The 12918-nt window shown below is 44.3% G+C and overlaps 1 long non-coding RNA gene across 7 annotated transcripts; it reads right to left on the bottom strand.

Moving 5' to 3' along the window:
• Nucleotides 1-1808: 1808 nt before the first annotated feature.
• On the bottom strand, nucleotides 1809-12540 carry E130120K24Rik. Of its 7 annotated transcripts, none has more exons than XR_383404.2 (5): nucleotides 11642-12540; nucleotides 10049-10578; nucleotides 4756-4921; nucleotides 3808-4057; nucleotides 1809-2968 (listed from the first exon to the last, which is right to left on the bottom strand). It is a non-coding gene; the product is annotated as an RIKEN cDNA E130120K24 gene (long non-coding RNA). The 7 variants fall into 7 exon arrangements; XR_874590.1 differs by having other exon boundaries at nucleotides 3808-4921; nucleotides 10049-10105; nucleotides 10470-10578; XR_874588.1 differs by having other exon boundaries at nucleotides 3808-4921; nucleotides 11642-11902; nucleotides 12383-12540.
• Nucleotides 12541-12918: the final 378 nt, after the last annotated feature.

Genomic DNA, 12918 nt, shown 5'->3' with positions numbered 1-12918 from the left:
ATTTCGTTTTCAAAGCTTGGGATTGTGTGCACGCTGAAGGAGAATGTTCTGGAAAGACTCTATGATCATAGTGACCCCCAAGGCTTCTAGCTAAGGACAGTTAGTGGTGTCAGGCCTTTTTCTTTTAAACATGGAAATCCAAATGTCTTCCCCAAGCACTCTTTAGCAGTCCCAGTATCTGCCCTTCAGGCCCCTTCCTCTTCCCTTCATCTCCTCAGGCTCTTGTTTTACTTGGGGTAGGGGCAGATGTCACAGCGGCAACAGACATGTGTACAGGGTTGGTTTCTTTAGGCAGTGCAATTGGTTAAGCTGGGGTGAGGTCTAGTTAAGAGTAAAAGGCCAAAAGAGGAGACTCTAGCTCTAGGTCTCTTTGATAGTCTGTTACCTGGGAGGCCACTCTGACCTGGCAAAGCCACCTCATGCTCTCGTTAAAACACACAGCTGTGACATTTCTTGAATCAACCTCAGTTCCCATGAATTAAAAATAGCTGTTTTGTTCAGAAACCAGTTTTGGCTGTTTCTGATAGGTAGCACCACAGACTGACCTATTTCAGGTGCAGAGTTCCTGAAGGTAGCTGCTCTTGCTACAGTCAGGTTAGTGGAAACCACAGGAAGTTCTGTCACAGACCTCAGGGATCAAAGGAGCTCTGAAATGTGCACACAGGGACAATGGGGGTGCAGAGGAGTCAAGGTCAACTCTTCCTTCTAAGACTTTTTGTGAACGAGAGTATCTTTGTATCTCAGGCTGTCTCAGGGTTGCCACACCAGATCTGTGGCTTGACAGGGTCTAAGTTTGTATTAACCCAAGGGTATGTGTGTCAGGAAGCACAAGTGCAGGGTAGGAAGACGCTAGTGCACTGGTGTCTGCTGTGTGAGAGAGATTTACAAACAGTCGCCGGTTTGCAGGAGAGGGGTGGGAGACTTTGGAAGAAAGGAATAATAGGAAGAGAGCAAGGAGTTGATGATCTTGTTCTCCTCAGTAAGTTCTCACCCACTCAAAGCCTTGGAAAATTCTTAATGCAAACAACTACCAGCCTTTAATGAATGTGTCTTGTGTGGTAGACAATCTGATGACGAGTCACTTAGACTTTCTATGTCTCAGTTCCCCATGCTTCTCATGGAGATCATCCTAAAACCTGCCTCCGAGTCTTGTGAGTACAGGCAGGGCAAGGGTTAAGCAAATTGAAATCAGAAAGGGCTCAGACAGTGCCTGGCATGCAGTGTGTGTTCAGTAAGTAGATGGTGTTTCATCGCTCCCTCCCCCATTCCATGTACAAGACGGTGATTGAGTGTATGTCATGAACTTCACCACTGGGATGAGTTGAATTCAGCAGCCTGGCCCTGGAGTCTGGGCCCTCCTTCTTTCCATTCTAGATTGCCAGTGACGGTAATGCTAGGCTTTATTAAACAAATATTCATGAGATCCTTCTCCGCTCGTGGAACGGGTACTTTCTGATGACCCTGTCTTTTAGGAATATGGATTACTCTGTAATGCTTTGTTCCATGACCGTCTCAAGGAAGTTTCTCCTGATGCTGTGCTTAGACCTGGAGCCATCGTCTCTCACAGATCCTATGGCGAGGTGAATGGAAAATAAGACCCTTACATTTCTTCTGGCTCTTGCATCCTACTTTGCACTCCTGACAGCTGGCTTTGTAAACTAATGAAGGCAAAGGCTTTCCAGCAGGACTTCATGGACATACAGTAGTTAAAATAAGGAATACAGACATGTGTACATACATTTTTTTCTCCTGCCTTTTTTTTTATCTTAGTTGTCTCATCACAAAATAAGAAAAAATATTTAAAAACTAGTAAAGAGCCGACAAGATGGCTCAATGAGCAAAGACATTGGCTGTCTGAGTCAGACCCCTGGGATCTATACCATAAAGGGGGAAACCAACTTCTGCAAGCAGTAACTGTGCCCTCCACTGGCATGCTGTGTGGCATGTGCACCCCCCACACACACACACATCTGCACCCACCCACCCCCACACACATCTGCACCCACTCACACACATACACATCAAAGTTTTAAACACTTGTGGAGGTTGAGAAGCTGAATATTTGTGAAAACACAGGATCTCCTTTAACAAACACTTTGAATTGCTTTTCCAATGGCTAAGCCAATTCATGAGCAAGGGAAAAGGCTGGCATCCTGGAATTGAGGACCTCTGTCATGAGAAAACAGCCTATGAGTGAGGGAGAGGGTGAATCTCAGAGCTTCTCTCTGAGGTTCAGAGCTGTGGACTTGGCCTCAGGTGGCTCTCAGAGCGTGAGCTCAGGACTGTCCTCACAGCTGGACAGAGAACTGCCTGGGGCCGGTGTTAGTCCCCCATTTGCTCACCTTTCTCCTCTTGAAGTCCCAAGAAATCATTCTCCGAGAAAATACAGTGAGACAAGCTTGGAGGTCAGTGTTGAAAGGAAACTGATGCTCGGAATGGTGGAGGGAACCAGACGAGAGCTAGACTTTGCCATTCCACATTGCTGGATGTGTGCACACTAAACTCAGGCCTTTTCAGGACCCTGTAGCAGGCTTTTCTCCAGTGTGCATGTGCCAAGAAATCGGATCCCTTCAACAGCCTCCACTCTAACTTTATGTGCAGCTGACCTAATATTGAGGCTTCTCTACCCAAGACCATCTCCTCTCTTGGGTGCCTGCCTCTCCTTCCCTAGCTCTAGCTCTGTGAAGAACTTGTGGTGGTCAGCTGAGGGTCTGAGGACCTGGACCTACAGACCCTCTTGATTGGTTCTCTGTAGAGGTCCCTCCTTCCACGTTTGTTGTCTTTGGGCTGATGTCGAAGGAGCCAACAATCACACAGTCAAATGAAAGTCTCCTAAGCGAACAATTCCCATTTGTTTCCCAGTTGGTACTTCGGGAGATTTAGCAGGATAATCGTGGATGTACGTCAGCAGCATGAGCAGGAAGCATCTTAATCCTCAACAGGGCACAGATGAAATGGGGCCACGCCACTGTGAGAAACACACAAAGAATTTCTGTTCTTTCTCCAGAATCCCAGCTGGAGGAGTCTGTGCAGTTCCTTATAGAGGGTAGGGAGTTCCCTTTTGGTCCAAGTACCTGCTACACAGATGGGACTTCTAAGGGATTCAGTCCTGGGCATACTATGGCTATTCCTAAAGAGAATGTCTGTCCCACCTTCTGTCACATATGAGCCCCCTGAAATCTCAGATGGAAAAAAAAATAGCTTACTGCCTCCAGTCCTTCTTCTAATACCCTGACTACCAAGTCATTTTTTTTAACTCATCATTTTATCATTTAACTCATCCTTTTATCATTTAACCACCCACAGGATTGTGGGATATCAAATGTTTCTGTTTGTTGACTCTGGCTGCCTAGGATGTTGCTTTGACAAGAACTGAGACAGGACTGGAATTAGTGAGAAGACCTCTGTAATCAGTTAGTAATGTCTGCCAAGACATCTAGATATAAGTGGCCATAATTGGTCATATATTTTTAGATCTAATTAAATGCTTTTATCTTTGTAGCCAAGTAAACCAATATCTGGAGAAGTAAAATGACTTTTGTAAGGTCATCCCATAAAGGGATGCAAACAAACAAACAAACAAACAAACAAACACAAAATCCCAAGTCTACCGTGCCTTTCTGCAGTAGCCTTTTGTATTACTATGACAAAGCAGACACAGTAAGCTTAAAGGAGAACAGGTTGGTTTAGTCCTTGGTTTCAGAAGTTTTGGTCCATGACTAGTTGGTTCTGTTACTTTGGGCCCCAGGCAAAGCTGAACATCAAGGTGGCAGGGACCTGTAGAGGAGGCTGCTTAGCTCGCAGTACCTAGGAACTACGGTGCCTCGTGCCATCCTGCTGTCACTGGCTTTCTTCATCTTCCCTGGGCATCCCACCTACATCTTTAGTGTAGGACCTTCACCATCAGTTGCTCTCCCGAGGAACTTCTTTGATAGAGCACTCAGGCATGTGCTTTTCTCGTTTTCGTAAATGTGCCTCCACCCAACAAAAATGATAATTAAGATTAACCATCACAGGGACTTTCAAGAGACTTTTCTGCTCTCCCATGCTACTCTTGCTGCAAAGGAAGTAAAAGAATAAATAGATATTGAACCACTAGGAAAAATATTACAGGGAGAGAACCGGTAGATAGGGAACTTTAGAAATGTAGGGAAGGGCTAGAGAGACCGAGGTAACACAGGAGGGAAGGGCTAGAGAGACTGTGACAGAACATATTTATTTTCCTTTTGTTCCCTATTCCAGGCAATGGGCTTCAAAAACCCCTTGGAATTTCCTGAGTGGTAGGAAGAACTGTGTTGAGCTAATTGTCAACTCCTGGATAGTTCAGGATGGTGGCTGGTCCTCAGAAATCCAGGGTAAGAATGAGGTTGGAACCTTTTTCAGGCCTAACATCGTGGTGAGTTTAGGTACATGCCCTAGGATGTGATTCCTTATAGCTGGGAAGTGAGAGTCTGGCTCCTGTAATGGATGGTGGCTCAACAGATGAATAGAAAGGATTAAAAAGGGGGAGGGAGGAGAAAGGCTGGGAAGGGGAGGAGAAAGATGGGGAGGGGGAGGAGAATATGCAAAAAAAAAAAACCAGCAAGGAGTTGGAGTATAGAACAAAACAGAAACAGCTTCCAACTCACTGAACCAAATCTTTACTATTTTTCCCACCTCAAAAAAGTGTGTGTGGGGGGAGGGAGATAGAAAGGAAGGGTGGAAGGAAAGGAAGAAGGAAGGAAGTGAGACTAAGACACATGTTAGTTACCTGACCTTTAATAAATTCTTCCACATCTCTAGGATACAGCTTTTCTAACCAATTAGATGCCTCTCTGGGAGCTTGTGTGAAGTAGTGTGTGCAGAGAACTCCGTGGGTTCCTGTGTTTTAGCAAGTGCGACACTCCTATCGTGAAGAAAGTATTCTTGGAAGTTAAAGATTCTGAAATAACAACAAAAAAAATTGATAGAAAAGTGTTGGCAGATGAAGTTAAGGCAATCTCAGAAAGGTTCCGTCAAAAATCTCATCTCAAAAATAGGATGAAAAACGATTGCAAATGACACCCGGCATAGAGCTCTGCTTTCTACATCTGTGCTCGTGTGCTTGCACAAATGTGTATACACACACACACACACACACACACACACACACACACACACACACACGATTTCTCTACATCCTACAGAGAAGAGACAACAAATAAAAATAGAAGAGTATCAAGTAGTGGGTTAAAAGAGCTTGTCCTCTGAGAGAGGGACTGACATACATACATACATACATACATACATACATACATATATATATATATATATATATATATATATATATATATATATATATATATATGGAATACAGGACAGGAAAGAAAAAGGCAGAGGCTTACTTCAGCCTGTGGAAGGCAGCACTCTCTGTGTGCATTGCCTGGGTGGACGGCTCCATTGGTGCTAGCCTGAAGACCTGAGTCAGAGCCCAGAGCCCAAACTGAAAATTATATGCATACAAGCAACACTAAGTGGGCTGAGCAGGCTGTGTTTGTATATTTAGACATATATACATATGTTCAATAATAGCAATGGAAGGAAAAGAGACTATGAGTTATAGAAGGAGTGGGTGAGCATGGGAGAGGCCTGGAGGTAGGAAAGCGAAAAGGCATACAGTGTAATTCTATTTTCACTTCAATAAAATAATAAAAATGTCTCCATGGTGCTGTAGCACGAACCTGTCATCCTAGCTCTGGGAGACAGACACAGGGCATAACCTGGTATGCACTGGCCAGACAGCCTAGGTGAGTTGGTGAGCTTCAAGTTCAGTAAAAAAAAATCTCATCTCAAAAATAGGATAAAGAATGATTGCGAATGACACCTGGCATAGAGCTCTGCTTTCTACATCTGTGCACATATACTTGCACAAATGTGTACGTACACACACACACACACACACACACACACACACACACACACACACACGATTTCTCTACGCCCTACAGAGAACAGACAACAAATAAAAATAGAAAAGTATCAAGTAGTGGGTTAAAAGAGCTTGTCCTCTGAGAGAAGGACTGGAAGAAAAGAAGAAAGTAAGCCAAAGACACAAACTTAAGAAAGGCCTCAGCAGACTCCCCAGCACAGCAGGATGAAAGACCTACATTTTTGAGCAGGTGTGTTTTGAGTTCAAGTCTGTTTCTGTTGGGAGTCAGGATAGAAGCGGAGTGACAACAGGAAATTCTCACTTGAGGATAGATCACGGGCAAATGTCTAAGCTGAGCACAGAACGTTAGATCTCTTCCTATGGACGATAGAGTTGAGAGTTATACAAACTGAGTAGCATGTATGTAGGGTTGACTAGTGAGGGAGGTCCAATTGTCCCAGTGGCAGAGTAGGGGCTGGCTTTAATGAGGGATAGCTGGTGTTGGATGAGGGATTGGAGGTTGTTGCGATGCTCTCTGGGCGCTAATCATCTCTAACATTGGCAGCAGCGATGAAGATGCTGAGGTTGCGTTCGGTGAGCATGTGGAAGTAGGTGAGACATGATGAAAGCAAGCCAAAGGCACTGCGGGGAGGTTTCTAGTGTGGGAGCTCGAAAATGAGAGGAAGGGAAGTTTTTGTTTCTCTGTTCGCACTGGGAATGATGAATTCCTTTCAGTGTTATGGACCGAGGTGTGTTCACTCCAGCTTTGTATGTCGAAGTCCTAACCCTGTGCCTCAGGACATGTCTCTCTCTCTCTCTCTCTCTCTCTCTCTCTCTCACACACACACACACACACACACACACACACACAGAGAGAGAGAGAGAGAGAGAGAGAGAGAGAGAGAGAGAGAGCTTTTGAATAGATGAGTGAGTTCAAATGGAGCTGGTAGGTTAGTGACTCTGGAAGAAGACACGAGCATGCGCATGCACACATAGGCTTGTGTGAGGGTGTGTGCACAGTGGACAGGCCAGATGAAGACTCACAGAGAGCTGAGCATTTCCACGTCAAGGAGGGAAACCTCAGAGGAGACCAAATTTGACAATAGCTGGGACTTCCAACCTCAGGACTCTGACAGATACATCTCTGCTGACTAGAGCATGTCTGACCGTGGCAGCGCCAGCATCCCAGTACAGATCACTGAGCCCGTGGTGCCTGAGCTAATACTGTGGATGTGAGGGTGGTGGAGGTCAGGAGCTGGGACGAGGAAGGAAAGCCGTCAGTAGATGCAGAATGAACACTTGTTCCCTCTTATAAAATCTGACTTTCAAAAGACTTTTCAGGTACAGCGGACCCTAGGAGATATTGGAGACAAAAAAAAAAAAAGGTTTGGGGAAGCAGAAGAGACTGCATCAAAGATAGCTGCTAGGGAGGGCAAGAAAGGGTGGGTTCTGGAGCAAAGGTGAAGGGTGAGGTTTGGTGAGGAGTTGGAAAAGATATTAGGCAGGTGTAGGGGCTACTCTAGGCAATTTCAGATATCAAAGCAGAAAAGCTCAGGGAAGGTCAGATTTAGGAGACATTGACAAAAGACAGGTGACCCATGCCAATGGAATGAATGCCTCTGTTGAACCTGAAGCTGCAGAGAATTTGATTTTTCAGATATAAGAGCTAGACCCTAAAATCAGACAGTTGGACATGCTTACAATCCTAGCAAACAAACAAACAAACAAACAAATAGCTCCACTATAAATCTATGCCCTGATTGAACTAGCATTTTTGTAGCGTTTTGACAAATTTCTTTTGAAAAGTATATCTAGATACACATGTACAATTTATGCATTTGGCAGTGAGCATATCATGAACACATTTTATTGTCATGTCCCTTTTACTTATTTTTCTCCCCCTTTCCAGCCATAGGCTCTTTTCATCCACAACTATGACCTCACTATAAATTATATTAACGCTGTTTATTAGCTCTATATTTTCTTCACGGTTTTACAATAAAATAAAAACATTCATACATACTTGCACATATGTATATTTGTTCCTTCATAGTTTTAGCCACTAAAAAACTACGAAGGCTGTGTGAGGTAATGCCCACCTTTAGTCTAAGTTTCTGGAAGGGAAAGGCAGACAGATCTCTGTGAGTTCGGAATCAGCCTGGTCTACATAGAGACAACCAGGGCTATGTAGAGAGACTCACTCTGTCTCAAAACAAAACAAAACAAAACAAAACAAAACAAAACAAAACAAAACAAAACAAAACAAAACAACCTAACTAAAAACAAACAAAAACCTAGGAATATGTGGTATCTACTTTTCAGTGTTTTTGCTTCTTAGCAATACAGTGGAATTACCTCCAAATCACCTGCTATCTATTTCATTCTTGATATCCACTGATGCCCACCAATGTCCATTGATGTCCACTGATGTCACCAATGTCCACTGGTGTCCACTGATGCCCACCAATGTCCACTGAACTCACTGACATCCACTGATATCCACTGATGTCCACTGATGTTCACCGATGTCCACTGACGTCCACCGATGTCCACTGATGTCCTTGCACATCATGAACTTCTTTAATCCTCACTAGTGGCACTCACTTGGCTTGCTTTTTTGTTTTATTTACTACATAGGTGTAACAGTCATTCTCATATATCTCTCTCATGCGACTGCTTTTGATAGACACAAAGAACAGCATCAGTAATTGGAGGAATACAAGTATTCCTTTTGGCTTGGTGAACAGATTTTGCCAGAATTCTTCACCATAAAGACTCAAACATTTCCATCTGTCTCGTCTGTGCATATTCACCTTTGGGATAACATTGTCTCTCTGGTAAGTCTCTATTCTAAGGGGCAAAAATGTCTTCCCGTTGCTACTTTCATTCCATCTCTCAACTACTGGATATGAGGATTTTACTACATTTGTTGTCAATTGATGTGGCTTGACCCTGAGATATCTCCTATAGGCTCGCGATTTGAATGTACAGGCCCCACCTTTTGGTACCATTTTGAAAGCTATTATGGATCATGTGGAGGGCAGTGGTAGCAGTAGGCCATTAGGGGTGGGCCTTGGAGGTCAGTCGTGTGTATCCTTGTACTCTCTGCTTCCTGGCAGGAGGTCAGGTGAGAGGACTCTGCCACATCCTTCCAGTACATGAACTCCCACATGCCACCCACACCCCAGATGCATTAAAGGTCCCCTGCAATCATAAACCAGTACAAACCCATCCTCCTTGAACCAGTGGCTAAAATAACATGAACTTAAGCTCAAAGATTTAGGATTCCCATCAACTCACTCACAGCTCCATATTTCCAATGAGGTGAAATTTCATTGCATTGGTTTGAGTGAAAATATGACATTGAGATGTTGGTAGCTTAGTGGCTATTCTGTTTCCTTGGTGACAGTTAAGATGCACTTGAGTAGGAGGTCTTCCACGTACTGGCAGGAATGGAGGCTGCTCTGTCACTGCCACTGCTTCTGCACAATCTTGACTCCCAGACTTCTTCGCCTACTCCAACCACTCTCATGTCAGCCAGGTATAAGGCACGTCAGCAAGTCCCACATTGAGGCAGACCCAACCAAGGAGCAGATGGCTGCTTTTACTTTCAGTGGGAGCATTGGTTATAGTGGTTCTTAGGCACCCACCCTGCAGTTTCCTTCATGACAAACATGTGGAGAGGCAACATTGAGGCAGAGGAGCGAGCTACCTCATCAGGTGCAGGCAGCTCCTGCCAGGCTAGACCCTCTCTCATTTTCTACCTTCTGCAGATTGAGGGAGGATCAACTGGAGTCTGAGACTCCATTTTCCAAGCACTGAATCTCCGAGTAAACTGAGAAGCAGGCATTTGGCCCTGCTGTAGGCAGTTCTCCTTAAACCAAACTTGTGGCTTTGCTTGGTTTGAGGGCACATCCAAAGGCTGTAATGACAATTCTAGCCTACAAGATGTTCTATGCAATATATCCAGATACCAGCAGGAGGCCCTTTATAAGGTTCGTGGGAGAGATGAATTTTAATTGTATTGATCTTTCTAGATCATGTCTAGTGTAAAAGTTGCTGAGAAAAATGGCTACTTGATCAGGATTATACATTTCTCCCAAAGGCAGATCATCATTTGAGAAATGATAATAATAGCAACACAAAAACAGCTGTTATTACCTGTGGCCCATGCTCCTGATTTATGAAGTGCTTTCAGACGTGTTTTCATTGGATTCTCTTACATCAAGTTTGTGGTCGAGGCAAATAAAGAAGAGATTATTACAAACTTCAAGATAGAAAAATCACACTGGGCCGACTTAGGCGACTTATCTAAGGGGGTTGGAGATAGTATGGAACAGTGTCAGGAGCCTACTATCTGCCTCCCAGTCTAGTGTTCTTTCCATCCTTGGAATCTTATCTCAAAGGCAAACCTCCTGAGAAACTTAGTATTTCTTCAGGAAACATTGTCAACCATTAACTGACTTAGAATGCCTTTTTGGGAATGAGGTACTTTCCTGATGGGATTAGTGCAGCATGGTTCAGTGGCACCATGTAATGCCCTGCCATGCTGAGTGTCTTCTGGTGTTCTCTCTAAACTTACCTCTTGTCCCTCTTTATTCCAGCCTGAGTCATGAGAAGCTGACATTTCTGGGTTGACTCAAATGATCCTTTCACTTTCCGGCTTGCTCCGGGGTTCTTCCAAGGAAGCCCTTGGAGGACACAGAGGATGGGGGCGGGCAGTGACTTTAGGTATTTATTCTAGCTCCCTCGGAAGTAGGGCTTACTTGCCAGAGTCAGGCAAATGAAACCAAGGTTGGAATTAAATACACTGCTTCTGGGATTTTGCTGTGGTCCTTACACTAAGTCTTCCTTGCTGTACAGACTAAATGTTGATATTCACAGCAGTCTCAGAAGCTACGAGACAAAGACAAGAGGGCCTTGCCCATGTGGGACTCTGAAGAGCTATGTAAAAGATCACCCTCGTCACGTACCCTATCAGTCGTGTTGTGATGACTAAGAAATGACCTGCTGAAGTAGAGATCCTGGCACTGGTAGATTCTTTTTATGTGTTTGAGAACATCTCTGCATAGCTCCTTATCTATCCATAGGCATTTTGAAGCCGAGACCCAGTTTCTACAATTCCATGGAACTGCTGATTCTCAGTGGAAGGCAGTGTCTAAGCTTCACAAAACACAAAGAAGTTAGGCCAAAATGCGGGGTTTTCTGTGTTTGTCTTATTTCCTAGGCCACTCCAACTCCATTGTTGCATAAGAAACTACCACAAACTAGTTGCTCCATGTAAAAAAAGAGACAACAACAAAATTCCCAATCTTTTCCTATCCCATGGCTCCTGCAGATCAAAGGGATAGATGTAGCTTAGTACAGGTCTCTGCTTAAGGTCTCACAAGGATAAAGCTGCTCTATTACCTACACACTTTATAGCTAAGATCCTTGTTTTCTTCTCAGCAACTACAGTTGTCTTTGCCATTTAACCCTCTCACAAAATCCACACCCCCCCCCCCCCCCGCATGACTGGGTAAGTCCCTCTTGCCTCAGCCCTCATGTTCTCAACCCTCCTCTGGAGGACTCAGCAGATGACATGGGTTCCACCCTTTCTCATCTCCCCTCTTGCCAACTTAAAGTCAACTCTGTGGCCATCAGAGTGGCATTCTGCTGTGCTTGCTGGATTCTGTTAGTTTGAAGCAAGTCACAGTTCAAATGCCCTAGCACAAGGGTGTGAGCTCCTGGGAGACATCTTAGAATCCCACCCACCGTATACAGACAGCTTGGCTTGAGTGAAGAATACTCCTGTCTTTGTTGATCACTTGGATAACAGAGTTTTAGTGGAGGTGAATGGATGAGGAGCTGATGGAGTCTAGGCTCTTCGGTTGGGGAGCCATACATCTTTATGAAGAATATTACGAAAGAACCCATGACTGCCTGTATCTAATTCTGAGTAGATTGAGATGAACCCGTTTGAGGGGATTGTATAGATATGGCTGTGAGTAACATGAGGGAGACTTGATGCAAATGCTAGAAAAAAAATGAAAACAAATTAGTAATTTTCATTAATCAACCTTCCTGGTCTTTGAAAGCGTTTCATGACTCTTGGTAGACTCCTGAAGGCTCTTGTTTGCATGGCCCATTGGTTTTGTCTTCAGGTTCATAAAGTGTGCATGTATGTGCATGTGGGTTTTCTCTCTCTCTCTCTCTCTCTCTCTCTCTCTCTCTCTCTGTTGTGTGTACACACACGAGTGTGTGGAGAGAGGGTCTGCTGCGTGGGAATGGTAGCTTGCAGCAGATCCCCCTCTCTGTTCCTTCAAATACTCAAAAGCAAAGATCCTGAACTGAGGAAAAGACAGATGTAAAGAAATGGGCCAAGTTGCAGTATAGATTCATCAGAAAACTCGATGTGCAGCTGAAGAAAACACCAAGGACTTACTATTTCACCCCTACTCCCCACCTCCAGCTATTCCTTTCTACAGGATTCAGCCTTTTATATCCCAAGATTACCTCCAGATGGTCCGCAGGGTTCTCTCTCACAGCCACTTCCTGGTACATTTCTTTTCGTACCTGGGGAGAGGTACCACAGAGATCAATGCCAGAGGGCATTACTGCAAACACTGACCCACAAGGCACACTCCAGGCCACTGGAAGCATCTGCTTCACAAATGTCAGGCTGGGGGACATCACCAGATGTTCGTGTTGAAATACCATTTAGAAGACAAACATTGACTCCGAGGGCCAAGGGTCACCTAAACAAAGAGCCAGACTGGCAATGAGGCTCAAAGTGAAGGTACAGAAACTAGACTCAGATGGCCGTGACTCTGTCTAGCTCACAGTTTAAGAGACTTCCCGAGTCAGTAGAAACATCCTCATCTTTCATGACTTGTATTTTAAGTGTCTTAGGAGGGAGGGATTCTTAGGAAAATGGCTATCTGTCATTTCTGGGTTCAGAAGAATGAGGGCTTTTTAATTTAATTAATTAATTAATTAATTAATTAGGCCTTTTTGCTTTACTACACTGCCAGCTCTATCTGCTGCAAAGG

Source organism: Mus musculus, chromosome 14, assembly GCF_000001635.26.
Source record: "Mus musculus strain C57BL/6J chromosome 14, GRCm38.p6 C57BL/6J".
NCBI lineage: Eukaryota > Metazoa > Chordata > Mammalia > Rodentia > Muridae > Mus > Mus musculus.
Note: the sequence above shows the minus strand (reverse complement) of the source record. Positions and strands in the feature narration are given on the sequence as shown.